This window comes from Lepisosteus platostomus, chromosome 5 (assembly GCF_059453375.1).
Source record: "Lepisosteus platostomus isolate fLepPlt1 chromosome 5, fLepPlt1.hap1, whole genome shotgun sequence".
Lineage (NCBI taxonomy): Eukaryota > Metazoa > Chordata > Actinopteri > Semionotiformes > Lepisosteidae > Lepisosteus > Lepisosteus platostomus.
The window spans coordinates 19,152,636-19,175,122 of NC_142615.1; the positions used below are offsets into that span (position 1 = coordinate 19,152,636).

At 42.9% G+C, this 22,487-nt stretch overlaps 4 non-coding genes across 4 annotated transcripts; 1 reads left to right on the forward strand and 3 right to left on the reverse strand.

Annotated features, from left to right (window-relative positions):
* Positions 1–495: 495 nt before the first annotated feature.
* On the reverse strand, positions 496–569 carry trnat-agu (transfer RNA threonine (anticodon AGU)). Its single transcript has one exon. It is a non-coding gene; the product is annotated as a tRNA-Thr (tRNA).
* A 1,678-nt stretch (positions 570–2,247) lies between these two features.
* Positions 2,248–2,329, forward strand: trnal-aag (transfer RNA leucine (anticodon AAG)). The gene has a single exon. It is a non-coding gene; the product is annotated as a tRNA-Leu (tRNA).
* A 17,251-nt stretch (positions 2,330–19,580) lies between these two features.
* Positions 19,581–19,653, reverse strand: trnak-uuu (transfer RNA lysine (anticodon UUU)). Its single transcript has one exon. It is a non-coding gene; the product is annotated as a tRNA-Lys (tRNA).
* Positions 19,654–20,951: 1,298 nt separating this feature from the next.
* Positions 20,952–21,023, reverse strand: trnaa-ugc (transfer RNA alanine (anticodon UGC)). The gene has a single exon. It is a non-coding gene; the product is annotated as a tRNA-Ala (tRNA).
* Between the last annotated feature and the right edge of the window lie 1,464 nt (positions 21,024–22,487).

Here is a 22,487-nt window from a genome sequence, read left to right on the forward strand (position 1 = left end):
CATTCTGTTAACAGTATTCACTGGCTGAGCTTTGTCAGTTGGTTCGTAATGGAATCTCTGCTTCGGTTCCAGAAAATTCATCTGTAGTGTGTTTTTTTCCGTGCCCATGGCAGTCTTTTAAAGCTGGTAGTAGTGGCGGCGAAGTTAATTTTTTATCCTCTTTAAAAGAATAAGGACGGGCTGGGACGAGCTCCATTTACCACTCTTTCAGCTAACCGCCGAACTCGCGAACTGATTACAGTGCAGAGCCACAGGCGCCTCGCTTTTCTCCATTCTCTGGGTCAGGGTGAAAAAAAACTTGCTGGTATTAGCTGGCCTGCTGGGAGCACCTCTTCTTCACTGATAAGCAAGATTTGTGTTTCATCTTTCTCAAGCTGTATAGATTTCTTTCAAAACAAGTTGTTCCAGAAAGGAAACGAACACTTGCATTCACCTGAATTAAAAGGCATGGGATTTGCCCGTAAGGATAAATTCTGTACAGTAAGACAGGAAGAAAGGCACCGCTGGGAATCGGACCCAGGATCTCCTGTTTACTAGACAGGCGCTTTAGCCAACTAAGCCACGGTGCCGGCAAAGTGCTGTCCTTTGACAGCCACTTGGACACGTCTCAACTGCTCTGAGACATCTGCGTTCGGTGTGCACCGAGCCTGCTCGCCTTGCAAGTTGCCTCATTTACATGCGATAGCTCCACCACTAAGAGAAAGGATGAGAAATGGCTTTTATCTGGCACTTTTCATGTCAGAGGATCTCAATCTGCTTTCCGTGTACAAGAGGATGTCCAACTCATGTAGCTAAAGACGTAGACGACAGTGCTCCACTGAAATCTTGATCTCACAACCCTCGGCATGACTCCGCTGTGTTCTGCTTTAGACACAGGGGGGAAAAGACTTCTTTCATCACACGTTTTGCACTGTTTACGGTGTTTGCAGTGCTCTTTCTTAAATGAAAACCAGGAATCGGCACCATATGAGGTGAGACTAGATAATATTGGATCAAGAAGCCTCGCCATTCCATGCGTGACGTGAGCAAAGTGTAATTCCTGTCTTTATAGTGTGCTTGTTAGAGACTTAGCTGGCACCCAGAGCGCTTTAAATCCGGGAGTCAGCAGCCCAAGACAACAGAGCTTCCTTCGTCTATGTTTTTTGCGTGAAGGGGGAAACCATGCGTGTGCTGCAAACGATCTTAGTATCGAAGTACCGTCCCACATAACCGATCCGAACAATCTGCTTTACAGAGGAGCACTGCCGGAGCTTATCGTTGGCAAACTGAAGACCAGGCTGACCTCTTCTGTGACTCTTGAACACTGAGTCTCAAGGTTGTGAATTCAAGCTCCACACTGGCGGGAAATTCCATAGGTAATGATCACATTTTCTTGCATGCTAATCAAAAGAAATATTAAGAAACTTTTCCCGATACCAGTTTTTTACAAAAGTAAAGGCACACGGCACATGTGTGCCACATCACGTCCGAGTTTAGTGACAACTACCTCAGAGATTGTAAGCTGGGTAGTTTCAGATCAGATCACTTTTTGTATCAAAGGTTCAAGCAAACCCGAATACTTTTGCAAGAGACATTTCAGAATCCCAGTCAAATCCAGTACGATTGCTGGATCCTTTGAATTCGACTGAACTATAGCACAGATCTGCAGTCCACCATTAGAATACTGTGGGTGTGCTGTATAAGCCATACTGCCCAAAATAGTTCTAAAACAGGAGAAGCATCCTCGTTTAGGAATGTGGTATAAAGTGAAATGGTCTGGGAAGAGTCCTACGTTTGAAAAGTTCAAAATAGACGTAAAGGGGTGTTTACGGACTCTTTCGAAATGTAAGAACAAGCTGTGCGGACCTTATCTTTATTTACCTTGTGTAATCGTTTTTCATAAAGTGTAATTGTATTATAGCATGTGCCCCTGACGATTTTCTTGATACGTTATATGTGCTCTTGTTTGTATTGTATGTAGTTTTGTTGTTCAAATAAAACGTAAAAGACACAACTTTCCGGATGCGGCTGCTGTAAAAATAAAATGACATCAAGGGTGCTGTACGCAGAGGTCTGAAACCTGCTCCACAGAAGATCTTTATCCAGAGGTGTTAAAGAAGTCGAGATCTCGCCATGAGTGGGGAAGCATCTCAGAAAAAGCAGGTGCAGTCGGTTCCACGGTCATAACGCCACTAAGTCGGGCGACAAGAGCAAAACCCACCCGGCTTCCTCCGGGCAAGTAATGAGACAAAGAGACAACACACAGCGGGTAGCGTGGCCGAGCGGTCTAAGGCGCTGGATTAAGGCTCCAGTCTCTTCGGGGGCATGGGTTCGAATCCCACCGCTGCCAGGTGCTTCTGTCGAGACCCCCTTTCAGCTGGCTTCAGACGAAAGGGAGGGAACTGCTTTTTGGCAGTCTCTCGAGAAACTAAGCAAAGTGTTTAAAGATACTTTCTCAGCTTGACATCAAGGCACAAAACAAAAACCTTCTTGCGTCCTCTCAACCCAAAAGCGCTTTGCCACTTTTTGCGTTATGCAGGGAACGACGTCTGCCCAGATCATTTTTGTGTCAATGCAAATCGTAGTGTGCCCTCCGTTTTAATGTTGGCTGTGCTGGCGTGCTGCTTCTGTCTGTGAAACTTGAATGTTCTGCTTCTTCACACCAAATCATCGGCGGGGGTTGAGCTTGTTAAATCTTTGCGCATAGCGCTCCTTTGGAAGTACTTTGTCCACGTTCAAAAGCGATCGTGGGATTTACTTCATGCGTGCAAAAAGCATGCCTCACACAACAGATTTAAATGGGGAATGGAGCCTGCTTCTTGCTGTTTTTCCTGTGGTTGCAGTTACAAAGTTGATCGTGCTTTCACATTCTGATAACAGTATTCACTGGCTGAGCTTTATCAGTTGGTTCGTAAAGGAATCTCTGCTTCGGTTCCAGAAAAGTCATCTGTAGTGTGTTTTTTTCTGTGCCCATGGCAGTCTTTTAAAGCTGGTAATAATGGCGGCGAAGTTAATTTTTTATCCTCTTTAAAAGAATAAGGACGGGCTGGGGCGAGCTCCATTTACCACTCTTTCAGCTAACCGCCGAATTCGCGAACTGATTACACTGCAGAGCCACAGGCGCCTCGCTTTTCTCCATTCTCTGGGTTAGGGTGAAAAAAAAACGTTGCTAGTATTAGCTGGCCTGCTGGGAGTACCTCTTCTTCACTGATAAGCAAGATTTGTGTTTCATCTTTCGCAAGCTGTATAGATTTCTTTCAAAACAAGTTGTTCCAGAAAGGAAACGAACACTTGCATTCATCTGAATTAAAAGGCATGGGATTTGCCCATAAGGATAAATTCTGTACAGTAAGACAGGAAGAAAGGCACCGCTGGGAATCGGACCCAGGATCTCCTGTTTACTAGACAGACGCTTTAGCCAACTAAGCCACAGTGCCGGCAAAGTGCTGTTCTTTGACAGCCACTTGGACACGTCTCAACTGCTCTGAGACATCTGCGTTCGGTGTGCACCGAGCCTGCTCGCCTTGCAAGTTGCCTCATTTACATGCGATAGCTCCACCACTAAGAGAAAGGATGAGAAATGGCTTTTATCTGGCACTTTTCATGTCAGAGGATCTCAATCTGCTTTCCGTGTACAAGAGGATGTCCAACTCATGTAGCTAAAGACATAGACGACAGTGCTCCACTGAAATCTTGATCTCACAACCCTCGGCATGACTCCGCTGTGTTCTGCTTTAGACAAAGGGGGGAAAAGACTTCTTTCATCACACGTTTTGCACTGTTTACGGTGTTTGCAGTGCTCTTTCTTAAATGAAAACCAGGAATCGGCACCATATGAGGTGAGACTAGATAATATTGGAACAAGTAGCCTCGCCATTCCATGCGTGACGTGAGCAAAGTGTAATTCCTGTCTTTATAGTGTCCTTGTTAGAGACTTAGCTGGCACCCAGAGCGCTTTAAATCCGGGAGTCAGCAGCCCAAGACAAGAGAGCTTCCTTTGTCTATGTTTTTTGCGTGAAGGGGGGAAACCATGCGTGTGCTGCAAACGATCTTAGTATCGAAGTGCCGTCCCACATAACCGATCCGAACAATCTGCTTTACAGAGAAGCACTGCCGGAGCTTATCGTTGGCAAACTGAAGACCAGGCCGACCTCTTCTGTGACTCTTGAACACTGAATCTCAAGATTGTGAATTCAAGCTCCACGCTGGCGGGAAATTCCATAGGTAATGATCACATTTTCTTGCATGCTAATCAAAAGAAATATTAAGAAACTTTTCCCGATACCAGTTTTTTACAAAAGTAAAGGCACACGGCACATGTGTGCCACATCATGTCCGAGTTTAGTGACAACTACCTCAGAGATTGTAAGCTGGATAGTTTCAGATCAGATCACTTTTTTTATCAAAGGCTGAAGCAAACCCGTGTAGCGGCAATGCTTGTTAATAAGACAGAATTAAGTGTTGCGGTACTTTCCCAAATGAGGCCTCATCTCTCTGTTCATCTCTGTGGTGCAGCCACAGAGAAACTATTCATGCAGGCTGATTTAAAGATGTTTTCTTTTGATAAGGGACAGCTTCCAAAGGAGGATGCACTTAGCTAAGCCTGGCTATCATGATCAATGGTCATCCATTGGCGCCTATCTGTCTAGGGAGTGCCAGATGGACATCTGGACTGCATTCCTAAGTGTCAGGAGTAAGTGACTCATATCTCACCTTGATCAACCAATCAGGGACTGGTAGGGCCGAGTAACCCACGTAGGACTCTGATGCCCATGGAACTTTCAGCCAATGAACGAGCTGAAGTTCCTCCAGGTAACAACAGGCAACACAGAGGGCCTGAGAGAATTCTGTGAACTTTTTTGGACAATTCAAAGGAGAATTCCAGGGCAAGACGGCCCAGGAGCAGAAGGCTCCCAAGGGAAGGACATTCTCGCAGCGTGCCTCCTGACCATCCTGAGCCTGGACAACCACGGAACGGCCAGTGTGTCTGAGTGCCAGAACTTTCCTTTGTTCTAAGAGTCTAGAGCGGAGGTTGCCAGAGAGTAACCAGAGGATACACCCGACGTTAGCATCAGCAGCAAGCCTCGTGAACAGGTCGGAACTGTGGAATCACTATTCAGAGCTAGCGCTTCATCAGGAACGAACCAGAGCCCGCAGGAGAGCCCGCAGGAGATCTGAATCCCCAAAGATTGGATGAGTATTCAACTTCACTGCATTACAGCTTGAGAATTCAATTGTTATCCCAACCAGTTGATATCAATTTAATTCCTAAGAGTTATGTACTTGTTTTCAGTATCTAATGTAGAAGTTGTAACCAAGTTCACTTTATGAAACGGTCTAAATGAATGATATACTAAACGTATGTCCTCTTGATATATGTAACTCTTTGTAACTGATTGTATATATACCTTTTGTATTCTGATAACCCTCTCAATAAGATCTGTTAGGTTTATATGCATATTCTATGTATTAATAAATGTATCCTCGTGTATTAGTACCCGTGTGTGTGCGTTGTTTGAGTTATATCGCGTGGTTTGATTCTGAGGCCATCAAAAGAATCATTTTGTGATTTACGGCTACAATTAATAAATGTCCCCGTAAATGCCCAAACCCTACAGAACTGGTGCCTTCAGAGAGCACACTACATTTATTGGCGTCCCTGGACTCATTTCAGTCATACCTGGGCTATGATAAGACTGAAATGAGTCAACCAAGCATAATTATTCAATATAAAATGCCGCGGGTTTCATACACGACAATACAGTGTGCTGAAAGCCGAAAGGAAAAAAGTTCCCCTTGCTCTTTAAGCAGTGCTTGATTGTTTTGTGATCTTTTGCGATCTACCGGGTTGATTGCATACTTGATCTTGTGGTTTTCTGTGGTAGAACTGTGATTTCGTACTTAAAAGTAATACTCTTTAAGTTTAACGATGGTTGCTAAAAGGTCTGAATTCGAGTCGCTATTAAGCACTCTCTCTAGCAGCGACAGGTCTGACCACGATCTCCGTCATATCTCCATCAGCGGAGAAGCTAGGAGAATAAACCTCCATTCTCTGAGAGAGCTAGCGAAGGACATGGAGAGAATTGACCCTGCAGTGTCAGAGAATAATATCGAGAGTTATATTCAAGACCTCAGGTATACCCTGCAGTACCTGCCAAACGCTACAGAACAGGAGAAAGTGTTTCTGGTCAGGAAAACTAGCAGCAGAGCTGTACATGAGTGGATGGCTAGGCAGATGAAGAAAGTCTGTGATGACTTTGAAGAGCTGTGTCAAGCACTTATCCGAGAATACAGTGCGTTTATTGACCCGACTGCCGCGATAGCCGCCGTCCTTAACATTAAGCACGAGAGAGCAGAGTCCCCTCGCGAATATTACGAGAGACTTAGAACTTATTTTGCAGGGGGAAATGATGAGGGTTGCGAAGAGAATACACATTTCAAGGGTTTATTCATTGCGAATCTCCACCGGTCAGTCAGAAAGATGATCTTAATGCATACAGATGCACAGACCATGAAAATGACTGATATTAAGAGATTCGTGCAGAAAGCCTGGGAGTATGATGTCCAAAGTCGCTCTGAGCAAAAAGCTGTTAAAGCGACTGTGTTCGCCGTCAGAGCCAGCAGGGTTAACTCCCCCCTGCTTGAAGGAGCACAGGCTCCTGAGCTGGCTAAGCCCCGTTCCAAAGCAGGCACACAGGACCACACCCAGCGTCTAAGTGCCATGAGAACACCGGGGGAGGGAAAGGGCTAGATAAAGCTGAACAAAAGGATTCAGTAGCCGCCCGCCTGGCCAGGCTTGAACAAGTTTTATTAGGACAGAGACAACCGCTCCCCAAGGCTGCCGGAAGCGTGAATGAGCTGATACTCTCCACTGGAGGAGGCGGAGACCCGCCCCCTCTCCCTCCCTCAGTCTGTCTGATTGAGTGGAAGGGTTCCTGCCTGGATGAGGTCAGCCACTCCCAAGCGAGTGCTGACTCCACCCCTGAAGTCACAGAGCAGGCAGTAAAACAGAGAGGAAAAGCAGGAAGCTTTTACCTCAAGGCTTCCATGGGAGATGTCTTACCCAGCGAGACATTGATTGACACTGAGGTTGAAAGGTGTTTGATGTCATACAGCAAGCTCAAACCGGTAGAAAAAGAAAAGGGCATGCGACTCAGAGAGGAACCTTTGGTGGATCACCAGAAAGGCAAGGTGTAGAAACAGGTGAAGGCTCCTAAGCCTTCTGTACAGAAGGAAAGGGGGGCCAAGAGGCAGAGTTTGTTCACACAGTGCCCACCGAAAACAGAAGCCTATGTGGAGATTCCTTCTGTTCACTCTGGAGAAGAAATACAAATATTTTCTTGTTCCCCGGATATACAGGGAAGTCATGTCCCGGCTGAGGTCACAACAGCCTCCATGCCATAGGAGTGGTGCTCCAAGCAGCCGCCTGATCCACCAGGTGAAGCACACCCCTTTTACATCCCTAAAGAGGAGCAGATCTCCCCACCTGGCGATGAAAAGGAACTTTCCCTGTGCACCCTGGCACCCAAGAGGAAGTGGAAGGGATCCAGATGGCAGGAGAGCAGGTTGGTGATGTAGCCCTCACCCTTAGCCCTGAGAGGTCCTCTATTAGTGAGGATCTGCTTGAGCAGCTGTCACTGGGCCACCCAGTGACCCAGGGAAACTGCAGTCAGGTAACATTATTTCTCACAACTACCAGGTAGTGAGTGAGACCGACCTGATTTTCCTGCCTCAACGGCAGGGTTTCCAACACACCCAGTCCCCCAGAAGGGACAGGGAATGAAAGCCAAGCCGGTTTTCCTACAGCCACCAGCTCAGTCTGTCAGTCTGAGTCTGACCAACAGTGGTTCAGCCAGACTGGAGCTGGATGGTCAAGCCACCCGCCTGCCAGTGCAGAACACGGAAAAGTGGGGTGTCAGAATCCCCGCCTGCACTGACATGGGCCTGGTGGGTGAAAGCGAGTTCGAAGACTGTGAACTGGCTATCTCAGTGCTGGGGCAGCTCCCTGAACCCCTAGCGAGAGAAGGGGGGAGCGAGCAGGTGTCCTACACCGGCCCCCAGCGAACAACTGTAAACATGCCGATAGAGGGATTCCTCAATCAGGAAGTGTGCAGGGTGGACCTGAACAGTGAAAATGGGGTAACAATTCCAGATCACTCAGGTGCTCCAAATGACCACTCAGCCGAGGGTCAGGCGTGCTCCACAGCTGCACCGCCCCCTGCAGGGTTCCTAGAGCATCGGCATGAACAAATCGAAAAAGCAGATACCCTGGAATTGGAGGAGCAGCATCAGCAGCTGCGTCAGATCTCCACAGATTTCCAGGATGTTGGTGCCCAAGATGCCACATGGCATACTGAGAAAGACACCATGTACACGCTGCGCCAGCTTAGAAAGGCAACAGTCACTCAGAAGGAGATGACTGGGATCAGCCACCCTAAAAGACTTTTGGAAGGACTGATTGCTGCCTCCACTGTTGTGCATTTGCTATTTCTGGTAGGTTTGTTTGCTACTGGCACTCTCACCCTGACTGCCCCAAGAAGGCAGGTGTCAGAGATGCCAGAGGGTAGTGACAGACTGTATCAACAGCAGCAAAAGTTGGAAAGCTTAGGGAAAACCCTACAGGCAATTTCCTATGCAACAGGGTTAAACCTTATCCCCCAACCAGTGGACATGATTGCCGGTGTTATACAGTGGGTTAATGCTTGTGTGCAACAGGCCAGAATGTTGACACAAGACCTGTTAAGGGAGCTTAGTGCCACTGTAGCCAGTCTAGCCATGGCACAATTCCCAACCAACTTGATTCCACTCTTCTCAGTAGAGGAGTATGTGACATTAACCACCCCATCGCTCATAGCTCACCCAGAAGGCAATCCAATATTGAATTTGGTTCCTAATCTTGAGATGGGTATGGCTACCAAAGCTATCCATTGGCTGTGTCTAAATGATTCACCAATGAAGGGTGTAAAGCTACTAACGAGCAGAGGGAGGTTAATGAACTCCATGAAGAGCAGGTGGGAAGTAAATGGCTGGTCAGCACATCTCACTTAACTGTCACTATGACTTGTGACAGGCATGATACAGCTACCACAATGCAGCCACCTAACCAACAGTTTCCTGCAAGTTCCCGAGGAGGCCATAGTACAGCATGGTAACTTAACACTGTACGGTCTGGAACCAGACAACATAAGACCAAACTGGAGGTCGTGGATGCCTTCAGGTGCCACACTATTGAATTGGATAGAAATCCAAGTAACACTACGCCCTGAAGAGGTACAGGTAGTTAGTTTGCTTTAATGGAACAAACCTCCAACCCACCCTGGCAGGTGCCCAACACAGGTGTCGTGGTTTATCAGGTAGTTGGGAACAGGAACTGTTGTTATTGTAACACTACTGCCGGGTAGCTGGGTCATGACTGGATGTACTCTGAATGCTGTACTCTTACATCAAGATGTACTCCGGGTAGCATGTCAAAAGAAATGAAGTTACTTCTTCCCAAATATCTGCCTACAGAGGTATCAGATATTGACAGTGAACTTCCCGATGTGTAATGCCTAGACTGAGATGATGTCTCCTACCGTGTTTATACATACTCCAGATGTTATTCATCCTGTTTGTTCCCAATGCTGGTTCCGGTATGAATTCTCGAGGAGTAATGTAGACATTTAAGGTTAATGTTCTAATGACAAGGGACATCACTTAACTGTGTTTTGTTTTGAAGGCAACAACGCCTCAGGACCTTGTGACCTTCAAAAAGGGGGGATATGTAGCGGCAATGCTTATTAATAAGACAGAATTAAGTGTTGCTGTGCTTTCCCAAATGAGGCCCCATCTCTCTCTTTATCTCTGTGGTGCAGCCACAGAGAAGCTATTCATGCAGGCTGATTTAAAGATGTTTTCTTTTGATAAGGGGCAGCTCCCAAATGGGGATGCACTTAGCTACAGATGCAGCCATTCAAAGTGCGCGGTACAGACACGTACCGGAGGTAATTGGCTACGGCGTCGCGCATCGTGACGCAAGATGACGCAGGGTACGGCGGTTCGTGATTGGTTGACCGACAGGGGCACTCGTGGTCCGTTGGTCTGTTGTAGAAAGATTTACAGTAAACGTCTTTACTGTGTCCATTGTAGTATTTAATATTTATATGGAATTTTACCTCTGAAGGGAAATCTTAGTGTCTGAGCATAAAAAGAATAGGAGCATACTGCAACGCGTGTGAAGTCCATAAACGATATTAATTTTGGAACTTAAACATACAGTATATGGCTGGTCTCTGTACTTTAAATAAAAAATACACACCAGTATTCCATTTCTCCCTAAACATTTTAAGCATCAAAGTCTTTAACTAACGTGATACCAGAGTCAACAAGCATACTTTTAGAATTTGATTAAAAGGGAATATAATATGGAATTGCGTATCTCAAGAAATTAATAACGATATAATTATATTCATGTTGCAAAAGAACTGCAGACATAAAAACTCCCTTGCTTTTAACAGAGCGTTCCATAATTTCTAACTCCAAAAATGATTTAAACTGCGACACTTATCATTCACCAAGAGCTCGAAATATCACAAGGATCCTCTAGAGCACAGCAAAGACTGTATTAAAAAAATCGCGTATCTCAAGAAATTAATAAGATATAATTATATTCGTGTACTACGACAGGGCTGTGTAGGGCTGTTTCACCTCTGTCTTCATGTGACTCGATTCAAAAGCCATTTAGCAAAGAGGGGATGAGAAGAGTGACAAACTAGTATACGGTACAGTACTTCAGATCAAAGCATCTTATTAAAAACGTGTTTGCTTTTGTCTGGGTATTTACTTTGTAATCTGTGGTTTACATCTACTGTATTGTTTTGAGATGCCACTTTTAAAGGTGATATGTAAAATAAAGTTTTTTATTATTGTTATAGAGAAACATGATCAGATTTTCCCTGGTTCAGAAAAAAGACGATTAAAATCTGTAATCTTCCAAGAAGTTTCTGCTTTGAGCTAAGACATTAACGAGTACAACCCCCCTCTCTGCGGGAGGGCTGGCTGTGACGAATTAAACCGGTTTCACGGGTATTTTCAATGTAGGAAGTACAGTAGCACAGCACAAAAAAAACAGACATTGTGTGGTACAGCAAGGAGCTCAGTCAATTCAAACAAGTTCAGTTTCAAAAGAACTGCAACGGACATAAAAACTCCCTTGTTTTTAACAGAGCGTTCCATAATTTCTAACTACGAAAATGATTTAAACTGCAACACTTATCATTCACCAAGAGCTCGAAATATCACAAGGATCCTCTAGAGCACAGCAAAGACTGTATTAAAAGAATTGTGTATCTCAAGAAATTAATAAGATATAATAATATTCGTGTAATTCGTATAATTATATAATGCCAGCGAACCCTTGTTTTTATGTCCACTATAACTACGCTGGGCAAACGCCCAGTTCATCTGGCATTTTCTTTTATGCTGGCGGGCATTCTCCTGGTCTGTGTCTTCTAGGATATAATGCCAGCGAACTCTTGTTTTTATGTCCACTATAACAGACAATCTCCTTTGCTTTTAACCATGAAAATGATTGACTTTATTTCCCTCATGGGATCAATAAAAGTATCTATCATCTGTCTAAACTATGGGACAGAATTCTGGGGTCTCCCCATACCAGAGATTATGGTAGGGCTTCAGAATGGTGATTGGCTGACACCATCTGACACCCCTCTGATTGGAGAAAAAAGACGTGCTGGTTTGCTATACATACAGTACTGTACCAGGAAGAGGATTTCTTTCTTTTCGAAACGTGTATTTTAAAAGTTTAAGAAGTAAAAACCTTACAGCGTACACAGATTTCATCATCTTTGTCTTATGCATAATAATGTTCACCGCTCTGTCTAGCAAATTAATAATAAACTTTATTTTATATAGCGTTTTAAATGAATAAGTAATTAGATTGCTCATAAACCTAATCACTAGCTTTTTCTTTTTATTTAGGCTCAGATTTCAACTATAGATTGTATTATTAATAACCATAATAACAACCAACCAACAAAAACAACCATATAAACATAATACCAACCAAAAACATATCATCCTCAAAATCCACCTCGATTTTCAACTTAAAGCAGTTTAAATAATTTTCGTAGGAGGGCTTGGACAGATTCCAAGTGCATTTTTGCAATTTACGTTGCAATTTAGAGCTTTCTGGCAAGAGGAGACACCCAAATTATAATGTAACATGTCACTGTTTGTGCATGAACAAAGTTATACTGCAATTTTCCTTAGATACGCGATTAAAAAAGAAATTTTTTTGAATCCCCGGCGGAACACACTCTATAAGAATCAGCGCTTTTATACAGTATATCGCTTTTAAACACATATATTTAAACACGCATTTACAATTTAAATCAAAACGCGATTCAAATCAATATAAATGTTTATTTTGTAACGCATAGGTGACTATTCATTGTTATTAAAAAGACTTAAATTCAAACATGTTGTGATATTTAGAAATATAAATTTGTTTAGTGCTAGTGAGGTTTTATTTAATCTCTGACCAAGGGAAACGTTTCATTTTTTCAAAGAAATGTTTGTTAAAAAATAAAGTCATAGTTCCATGGGATTCAATCACAGACCATGTGACATGGGACTCAGGAAACTAACACACAGCGCCACCAGATCTGACAATGCTATAAAAACGCTATAAAATAATGTGACTAGGCACAGAAAAAGTTGACAGCACAGTACAATAATAAATGCTGACCATGACTTTAGAAGCATAAATTACCTTACACTCAATTTAAACACAAGCTGTCTTTAGCCCTCTAAGCTGGTTCATACAGAAATGTAGAGATCCAGGCTCAGAACACACAGCTTCATTAGCGAATACATATGCAGGACAACTAGAGAAGACGTTTTACAGTGGATGGATTTTTAGAAACATCCCATCAGTGACATCACTGAAGTCAACTCCTAGGTACTATAACTGTCGTGTGGATAGTTTCACAAGAATCAGACAAAGGTTTAAGCATCGCTTGTTCTAGATAAAACTGCAAAAAAAAACAACAACCCATAATGTACTTCTTTGCGTCTCTGTTTGCCCAAATCATATATTCACAACGTGAAATCTAGAAAATAATATAATGTAACCAAAATCCGCAATATGGAAACAGAACCTGTGTAATTGTTGATAGATGATGTACTCGTAACATTTTTACAAGACGAACTTGATATCTCTAATCAATCCACGGCCACATTGTTAAAAGCAGAGTCCCAGCACAAAACGAAACTAAAACGTATACTGTTTCGCGCTTCTTATTAGTTGCTCAAAAGTAATTTGACCATATGAAATTCATAATATAAACCTAGAAACATATACGTGAGCAGTATTTATGCACTGTAGTATCGGTGTTAAGACATACAGTGCCTTGCGAAAGTATTCGGCCCCCTTAAACTTTTCAACCTTTTGCCACATTTCAGGCTTCAAACATAAAGATATAATTTTTTTATTTTATGTGAAGAATCACCAACAAGTGGGACACAATTGTGAAGTGGAACGAAAACTATTGGATTTTTGAAACTTTTTTAACTAATAAAAAAATGAAAAGTGGGGCGTGCAAAATTATTCGGCCCCCTTGCGTTAATACTTTGTAGAGCCACCTTTTGCTGCGATTACAGCTGCAAGTCGCTTGGGGTATGTCTCTATCAGTTTTGCACATCGAGAGACTGAAATTCTTGCCCATTCTTCCTTGCAAAACAGCTCGAGCTCAGTGAGGTTGGATGGAGAGCGTTTGTGAACAGCAGTTTTCAGCTCTTTCCACAGATTCTCGATTGGATTCAGGTCTGGACTTTGACTTGGCCATTCAAACACCTGGATACGTTTATTTGTGAACCATTCCTTTGTAGAGTTTGCTGTATGTTTGGGATCATTGTCTTGTTGGAAGATAAATCTCCGTCCCAGTTTCAGGTCTTTTGCAGACTCCAACAGGTTTTCATCCAGAATGGTCCTGTATTTGGCTGCATCCATCTTCCCCTCAATTTTAACCATCTTCCCTGTCCCTGCTGAAGAAAAGCAGGCCCAAACCATGATGCTGCCACCACCATGTTTGACAGTGGGGATGGTGTGTTGAGGGTGATGAGCTGTGTTGCTTTTACGCCAAACATATCGTTTTGCATTGTGGCCAAAAAGTTCGATTTTGGTTTCATCTGACCAGAGCACCTTCTTCCACATGTTTGGGGTGTCTCCCAGGTGGCTTGTGGCAAACTTTAGACGAGACTTTTTATGGATATCTTTGAGAAATGGCTTTCTTCTTGCCACTCTTCCATAAAGGCCAGATTTGTGCAGTGTAAGACTGATTGTTGTCCTATGGACAGACTCTCCCACCTCAGCTGTAGTTCTCTGCAGTTCATCCAGAGTGATCATGGGCCTCTTGGCTGCATCTCTGATCAGTCTTCTCCTTGTCTGAGCTGAAAGTTTAGAGGGACGGCCAGGTCTTGGTAGATTTGCAGTGGTCTGATACTCCTTCCATTTCAAGATGATCGCTTGCACAGTGCTCCTTGGGATGTTTGAAGCTTGGGAAATCTTTTTGTATCCAAATCCGGCTTTAAACTTCTCCACAACAGTATTACGGACCTGCCTGGTGTGTTCCTTGGTCTTCATGATGCTCTCTGCGCTTTCAACAGAACCTTGAGACTATCACAGAGCAGGTGCATTTATACAGAGACTTGATTACACACAGGTGGATTCTATTTATCACCATCAGTCATTTAGGACAACATTGGATCATTCAGAGATCCTCGCTGAACTTCTGGAGTGAGTTTGCTGCACTGAAAGTAAAGGGGCCGAATAATTTTGCACGCCCCACTTTTCATTTTTTTATTAGTTAAAAAAGTTTCAAAAATCCAATAGATTTCGTTCCACTTCACAATTGTGTCCCACTTGTTGGTGATTCTTCACATAAAATAAAAAATTTATATCTTTATGTTTGAAGCCTGAAATGTGGCAAAAGGTTGAAAAGTTCAAGGGGGCCGAATACTTTCGCAAGGCACTGTACCTCTCAAATACCGTAAATCAAGTTAAAAATATCTCAAGACCGATTCTGGTCATAATGAAACCATGTTTCGTGTGTGTTTTCTTTAAAGTACCGAGACCAGCCATATACTGTATGTTTATGTTCCAAAATTAATATAGTTTATGGCCTTCACACGCGTTGCAGTATGCTCCTATTCTTTTTATGCTCAGCTACTAACATTTCCCTTCAGTGGTAAAATTAGATATGAATATTCAATACTTAAACGGGCACAGTTAAGACATTAAATATACATATACATACTGTATACAGTACAGTTTTCATACGGTAATATGTTTATGTTCCTAAATCAATCTCTTTTACGAGCATGTGAAAGGCATGGTGAATCGATTCTCAAAAATTACTGTACTTTGCATGATTGGAAACAAATGCGTGATTGCGAAATGCTGTGGTGTTACTTTTACAAAGACGGTCAATGAAAAAAAGAATGTTGACCAGGGCAATACTTTGAGTTTACACTTACAGCTTGTCCAAGGTCATTCATTATTAATACTATTAGTAATATCTTCGTTAAAGACTTTGATGGCCACAGCTCAAACATGAAAGGTTGAGCTTTATTAGCTCCACCTTGCGGAAATTCCGGATACTATTATTTTGCTTGTCGTATTATAGGAGAATTTACGGTAACTCGCGGTATTTAGCTTGCGGTACACTGCGTACAGCGTACCGCAAAATAATGCGGTATCGCCCGCGCATTTTGAATGGCTGCATCTGTAGGCATGGCTATCTTGATCAATGGTCATCCATTGGCGCCTATCTGTCTAGGTAGTGCCAGATGGACATGTGGACTACATTCCTAAGTGTCAGGAGTAAGTGACTCATATCTCACCTTGATCAACCAATCAGGGACTGGTAGGGCCGAGTAACCCACGTGGGATTCTGATGCCCATGGAACTTTCAGCCAATGAATGAGCTGAACTTCCTCCAGTTAAAAACAGGCAACACAGAGAGCCTGTAGTGAGATTCGGTGGACTTCTGAGACTTTTCTAATGGGAATCCAAAGAGAATTCCAGGACAAGATGGCCCAGGAGCAGAAGGCTCCCAAGGGCAGGACATTCTCGCAGCGTGCCTCCTGACCATCCTGAGCCTGGACAACCACGGAACGGCCAGTGTGTCCAAGTGCCAGAACTTTCCTCTGTTCTAAGAGTCGAGAGCGGAGGTTGACAGAGAGTAACCAAAGGATCCACCCGAGGTTAGCATCAGCAGCAAGCCTCGTGAACAGGTCGGAACTGTGGACAGCTGAATCACTATTCAGAACTAGCGCTTCATGACTTGCTGGGACCCACAGTCATCTCTTCTCCTGTGCACAAACTTTGCTAGTTAAAGCCAACAATAACTAGCCGGTCAGTGAGCATCAGCAGCGCACCGTCACAAGCAGCACAGCACAGCCTGGCACGGAGCCAGAGAGCCCGCAGGAGATCTGAATCCCCAGAGATTGGATGAGTATTCAACTTCAATGCATTACAGCTCAAGAATTCAATTGTTATCCCAACCAGTTGATATCAATTTAATTCCTAAGAGTTATGTACTTGTTTTGAGTATCTAATGTAGAGGTTGTAACCAAGTTCAATTACGAAACGGTCTTAATGAATGATATACTGAACGTATGTCCTCTTGATATATGTAACTCTTTGTAACTGAATGAATATATATCTTTTGTATTCTGAAAACCGTCACAATAAGATCTGTTATGTTTACATGCATATTTTATGTATTAATAAATGTATCCTCGTGTATTAGTACCTCTGTGTGTGCGTTGTTTGAGTTATATCGCATGGTTGGATTCTAAGGCCATTAAAAGAATCAATTTCGTGATTTACAGCTACAATTAATAATTGTCCCCTTAAGTGCCCAAATACTACATTAGTATAGTGACAAGTATCCCCGCCTGTCACGTGGGAGACCGGGATTCGATTCCCCGCTGGGGAGTAGCTTTTCTTTTACCTCCTTAGAGAAAGGACTGCCTTTCACTTCTCTGTTTTCTTTGACAGCGTCGTGCACCTTTTCATTGCTCTCGCTTTCAGAGCCTCCGCACGGCACACAACTCGACATCAGGACGCGCATTGAAGTGAAAGCAGGGAGCGCTGCGACATGCACTGTGCAGATCCCGCCACACTAAGAGGTGAGTGGGTCTGTTCGACGCACAAAGAACGGTTTGATAAGCGTCAAAGGCAAGTCATTCCGAGTTGGTAGTTTGTGTTTTCCGTTCAGACACGAAATGCTGAAATGATCTCTCGGCTCCTCGGTTGTCATTTCTGCTCCGTAAAGGAATCACAGCACGCGTCGGCTTCCAGCACGCTGGGTCGGGACACGATGCCGGGTGTCGGAGAGATCGATGTCTTCCTCGTTAGTATAGGACCTGTCACGCGGACCTAACTAAAGTTAGGGGGCCTGTCTGGTGTGTAAAACACTTGGTTTCAGCAGTGTAGCTGTTGTATTTGAAATGCTATTGAGCCATGGAGAAGACCCACCTATCGCACTGTGTTACCTGTAGTGTTATCTTCAGAAAATCATTGCAAAATAAAGAAAGGGGCCACAGCCACAGCAAGGTTGTATGAGGTTCGGGGGCCTGTCTGGTGTGTAAAACACTTGGGTACAGCAGTGTGGCTGTAGTATTTGAAATGCTTTTGAGCCATGAAGATGACCCACCTATCCTAGTGTATTACCTGTAGTGTTATTTTAAAAAAATCATAAAAAATAAAGGTTCCACAACCCAAAACAAAGCTGGGAAAAGTCAGAGGACCTGTTTAGTGTGCAAAACACTTGCAGCATTGTGGGTTCTGTGATTTAAATGCTATTGGTTTGTGAACAGAATACCCCTATCCCAGTGCATTGTGCTATATTAAATAAAAGCATGAGAAAAAGAGATTCAGAATGCAAAGCTGTGTCAGTGTTCTGTGTAAAAAATCGGTTTGAACATCATGGGATCTGTTTTTAATAAGCTGCTGAGTAAAGAATATTTTAATCTTCCTGCTGTCAGTAGTATTTTCAATATAGTTGACCCTTACCTGAACGAAAACAGGGCGTAAAAGAAGGGTTTCAGAAATCAAACAAAGCTTTATTCCCGTGCTTACAGTCTGGGTAATTGGAGACTGTGCTGTTCTGCTTCCTGTGGTCATATACGGGTTTTTCGCATGAAGCCGTATTGAATAGTATTTCTCGCGTTGTGAACGTGTGCACACAGCGGTCCCCCGGGTTCCAGTTCGTGCGTAATTACGCATCGATGAAAAACCGGAGGTTTAAAAAAAGATAATTAGCTCACTGATAGTTTGATGTAAAGTCTGTGGAAATATCCACGAGTCGTGGTCTTTAAAATGCTTTTGGTTTGAAGGTGTTCTGTGCTTCCATTGCGGAGATCTGGACAAAAGAATATTCGTGCTTGGTCAAAAAAATGTCATATAAACGAAAAAGTAAAGGCTGAGAAAGCATCCACAATGTATTTTATACACAAAGCAAGTGTTTTTGTAACTCTAAGAGATTTCGTGAAAGCGCTACAGGCGTGCCAAAATCGTTTTCGAACTTCAAGCTAACTTTACCCTGGTGTTTGCCGTCACCCTGCGAGGGAGAAGAGCCATCAATCACCGAGGCAACCACTGAGACAGTTAACATTAAACACGTGAAATGCGAGATGTTGTGATTTTTTTCCCGCTTAAGGCTTCTATCGTTTCTACTCTAACGAGAAAGAACTCTTTATTAGAAGTGAGATTTTAACAAACGTCTCCAAGGTTAACTACGACCTGAACGCATCGCCTTAGACCACCAGCCATCTTGCCTGTGGTACTTATAATGAAGTATGTATTTTATTTCTTTCTACTCGTTGATAAGAAAAAAAGTGAAATCATGTAATTAGGGATACGTCTTTTTTTCATGGGAAAACTAGCCCGAGCAAATGTAAAGTTTAGAGCAACGCTCAATAAAAATGATCAGAAACAGAAAGCGCTTCTTATGTGGATCAGTATATTCCGAAACCACTGGTTCTGCAGAAGAAATAAGAAAAGCCGAACTCAAAGCACTGTGGTGCCATTACGGGTACTCTGTCTGCAGCTGCTTTAAGATCTACTCACACCGTGTTGCCATTAAGGCTACCTAGTTTAAAAAAATCTTATCGTCACCTTTTTGAACGTGGTTATTAGACACCCGTTAAATCTCAACCGAGGTTTCTTGAGAGATCGTTCAGCGAGCGAGTATCAAAAAACTACGTCGCTTCCAACCTCTGCTGTCACTGTAAACTCGGACATGATGTTCTGCAGATGTGCAGTGTGCCTTTCCTCTTGTCGTATTCAAGAGTACTCACTGTGTGAGCTCCTCACTGCGTGTTCTGTACTCTACTGTGATTTAATTTAGATGATTACGTGGAGTAGAGTGACAAGATCTACTTGAACATTTTCGGTTTGTGAAACGAAACACTAAATACACTACTGTAAATACAAGTAATGGACATTTAAAATAACCACAGTACAGCTAGAAGAGTGAAAGATAAAAGACTACTTAGAATGACATTCACAATAGACTTAGGAACGGCACAATCGCCCGAACAGGGACTTGAACCCTGGGCCCTCAGATTAAAAGTCTGATGCTCTACCGACTGAGCTATCCGGGCCCTGAAATTCAACACTGTCGGGATCCTCGCAAGTCACGTGTCTCTTGTGCCGAAGAGTAGTCATACTTGACCCGTCTGGAATGACCACTGACAGAAGTAGAATGAGTAAGAAATACAGCATGACATGGGTAGTTAAGGGGCTCCCACAACCCATCTTTCCTCACATTACTGTTTTTTTTCAATAGCATTTTGACCTTTTTTCACATTTAATAAAATCTTTTAATCAACAACATTAAAAAGAAAACAAAAAAAAAACAAAAGAAAAACATTTTTGGAACAATAATTTAAAAAAATCTTTCAATGCCTTGGTTGTATACGTGTGCACACCCTTTATAAAGGGAGTTGCAACAGTGCTGAAATGTAAAGAGCATTTCTGTAGAGAAAACAGCATTTTTTCTGCCTTGATGTTAAGCTTAAGGAGCCTGTCTTTAGAAATTCTATTTCTTAACACCCTGCACAGCCTCCCGACAGACTAACGCATATTTTTGGGAGAAATTGGCTCACACACCGGAAGACACTAACGTTTATTTACGTTAGAGTATGTGAATAACAGTTTAACTGAAAAAGTTTGTAATTGTGATTTTGTTAAAATTCAATAAATCGTCTATCATCAGTAAGTAATTATTGAGAAATTGTTTTATTTCATAAACTATAAGACAATTTAGAGAGTTTATAGGTCATAAACGTCGCTTATGTTCTTTTAACTCTAGCGTTCAGGATCCAAACCCAGGTGCGGACGGTTGTGTTTCTTGAATCTCTTGTAATCATCAAAAGTCGATGTGTAGTCCTTCAGTACTTTCTCCAGTTGTGCCATGGATATTTTATACGATCAATACTTATCATGCTCTTTGCATTTTCCTTAACAAACTGAAAAAGTTCAAAGTGTGTTTATGGCTGTGCTTCACATCTACACGAGAGCAGTACAGGACACGCAGGACACGCAGTGAGAAGTTCGTGAAGCTTTCAGTTTAGTTTAGTTTAGTGCGGAGTTCAGAAGGAGGATTCGCTCGCTGAATAATCTCTCAGGAAATCCCGGGTGAGATTCAACAGGTGTTTTCTGCAACAGCCACGACAAGTGTGAAGCAATCTCTAGATTTCCTGAATTTGAACTAAATTATTAGTTCAAATAATTTAGGATTTAACAGAACTAAATGAGGTACATTTAAAACAGCAGCGCAACTCTGCAGCACGTCGAGTGTGCCTGCATTTAATTTTGTAAACCTGGCTCTCTCTGAACACGAGCAAAGAGTTCTCACTCAACAGAAGATTGCGATGTGAGTACTATAACATAAAGCACCTGGAGATACCAGAGATTGAACCCAGGACCTCATACATGCAAAGCATGCGCTCTACCACTGAGCTACATCCCCGATGGAAAAAGTTTGTGGAACAGACTTAGAGATGTGCAAATGCTCACTGATCACACCACTCACGAAGAATGCCTGCAGTTTCCCACTTTCGCGTTTCTTCTACTACAGAGTAAATTCATAGGAATGAAGAAATAAACAAGGAAAAATAATCGCATCGAAGCTTCAAGAGACTGGGCACAAATTAATCTGTTATTTTTGTATCCAGTTACATGGGCGACGGTGGTTGATTCCCAGACGGGGGAGTGCTTTTTTCTACCTCCTTACTCGACTGTCTTTCAATTCTATTTTATTTGAAAGCTTTTTGCATCTTTTAAGTGCTCTTGATTAAACTATGCATAGAAAAACAGCAGTACTGATGATTTAACGTAAAAGGGTGAAACAATGCCCCAACCACAGGATTGGTAACAGGAAGGATCGTGTTCTTATTTAATATGTCCTTTTGAGATGTCTTGTCAATGCACACAGGCGGTAGAGCTGAATAATTTACTTTTAGTGGTGTTTTTAAACAAAGATGGAACACGTTCTTTCTATACCAGGAAGAAAGGAGCAGACTTTACTTTAAGAGGCAAAATGACACCTTATCAAAGCTAATATTAATTAAAATGACATCACAACAAAAGAGTGGAGCCTTGAGTGAATAAAGCCTTGAGTGGAGCCTTGAGCTTTCATTGGACGTCTGTGTCTCCATAGCTTTGTAGGTAAGAGAGGATTGTGATAATTTGCAGGCGCTTCTCGGAAGTGCGTTGGTGGTACAGGCGCCTTCCAAATAATTGAGCCAGGTTTGAATCCCAGCCAGTGCAAACCCAAATCTTTTCAAGATAATCTGTGGTCCGCTAACACATCTTTTGAAACACTACAACAGGTAACACCCCGTGTGAAACATCATGAGCATCTGTTAAACCTCTCTACCTGCCCGTTCCTCACAGAAACATGACGAGGGTCTAAAGGGACATTTTGAGCCGTAGAAACATTTTATCATTCCGTACTTTCCTGTGCGGTCAGGCCAGTTCCACTTTAACTGCGCCCGACAACGGAGGTCGTTTTGAAAACAACGAGAGTAAAGGGACACTGCACGTCTGCAGAACATCACGTCCAAGTTTAAGGACAGCAACATCAGAGATTGGAAGCTAGGGAGTTTCAGGTCTGTGTTTTTATTATAGGTTCAAGAAAATCTGAATACCTTTTCAAGACGTATTTCAGAATCCCAGTCAAAGACAGTACGAATGCCGCATAGATCTGCATTGTACAATTAGTATAGTTTGGCCGTTGAATCAAACACGCCTTATGAAGCATTTCTAAAACAGGAGAGATCATCAGGGAATGCGTCTTCCTGTAAAAATAAAATGACTTCAAGGGCACTATAAGCAGAGGTGTGAAAGCCTTCTCTACAGAAGAACTAAAGCCAGAGATGCCAAAGAGGTTGAGATTTCACCACGTGAGAGAAAGCATCTCAGAAAACGAAGT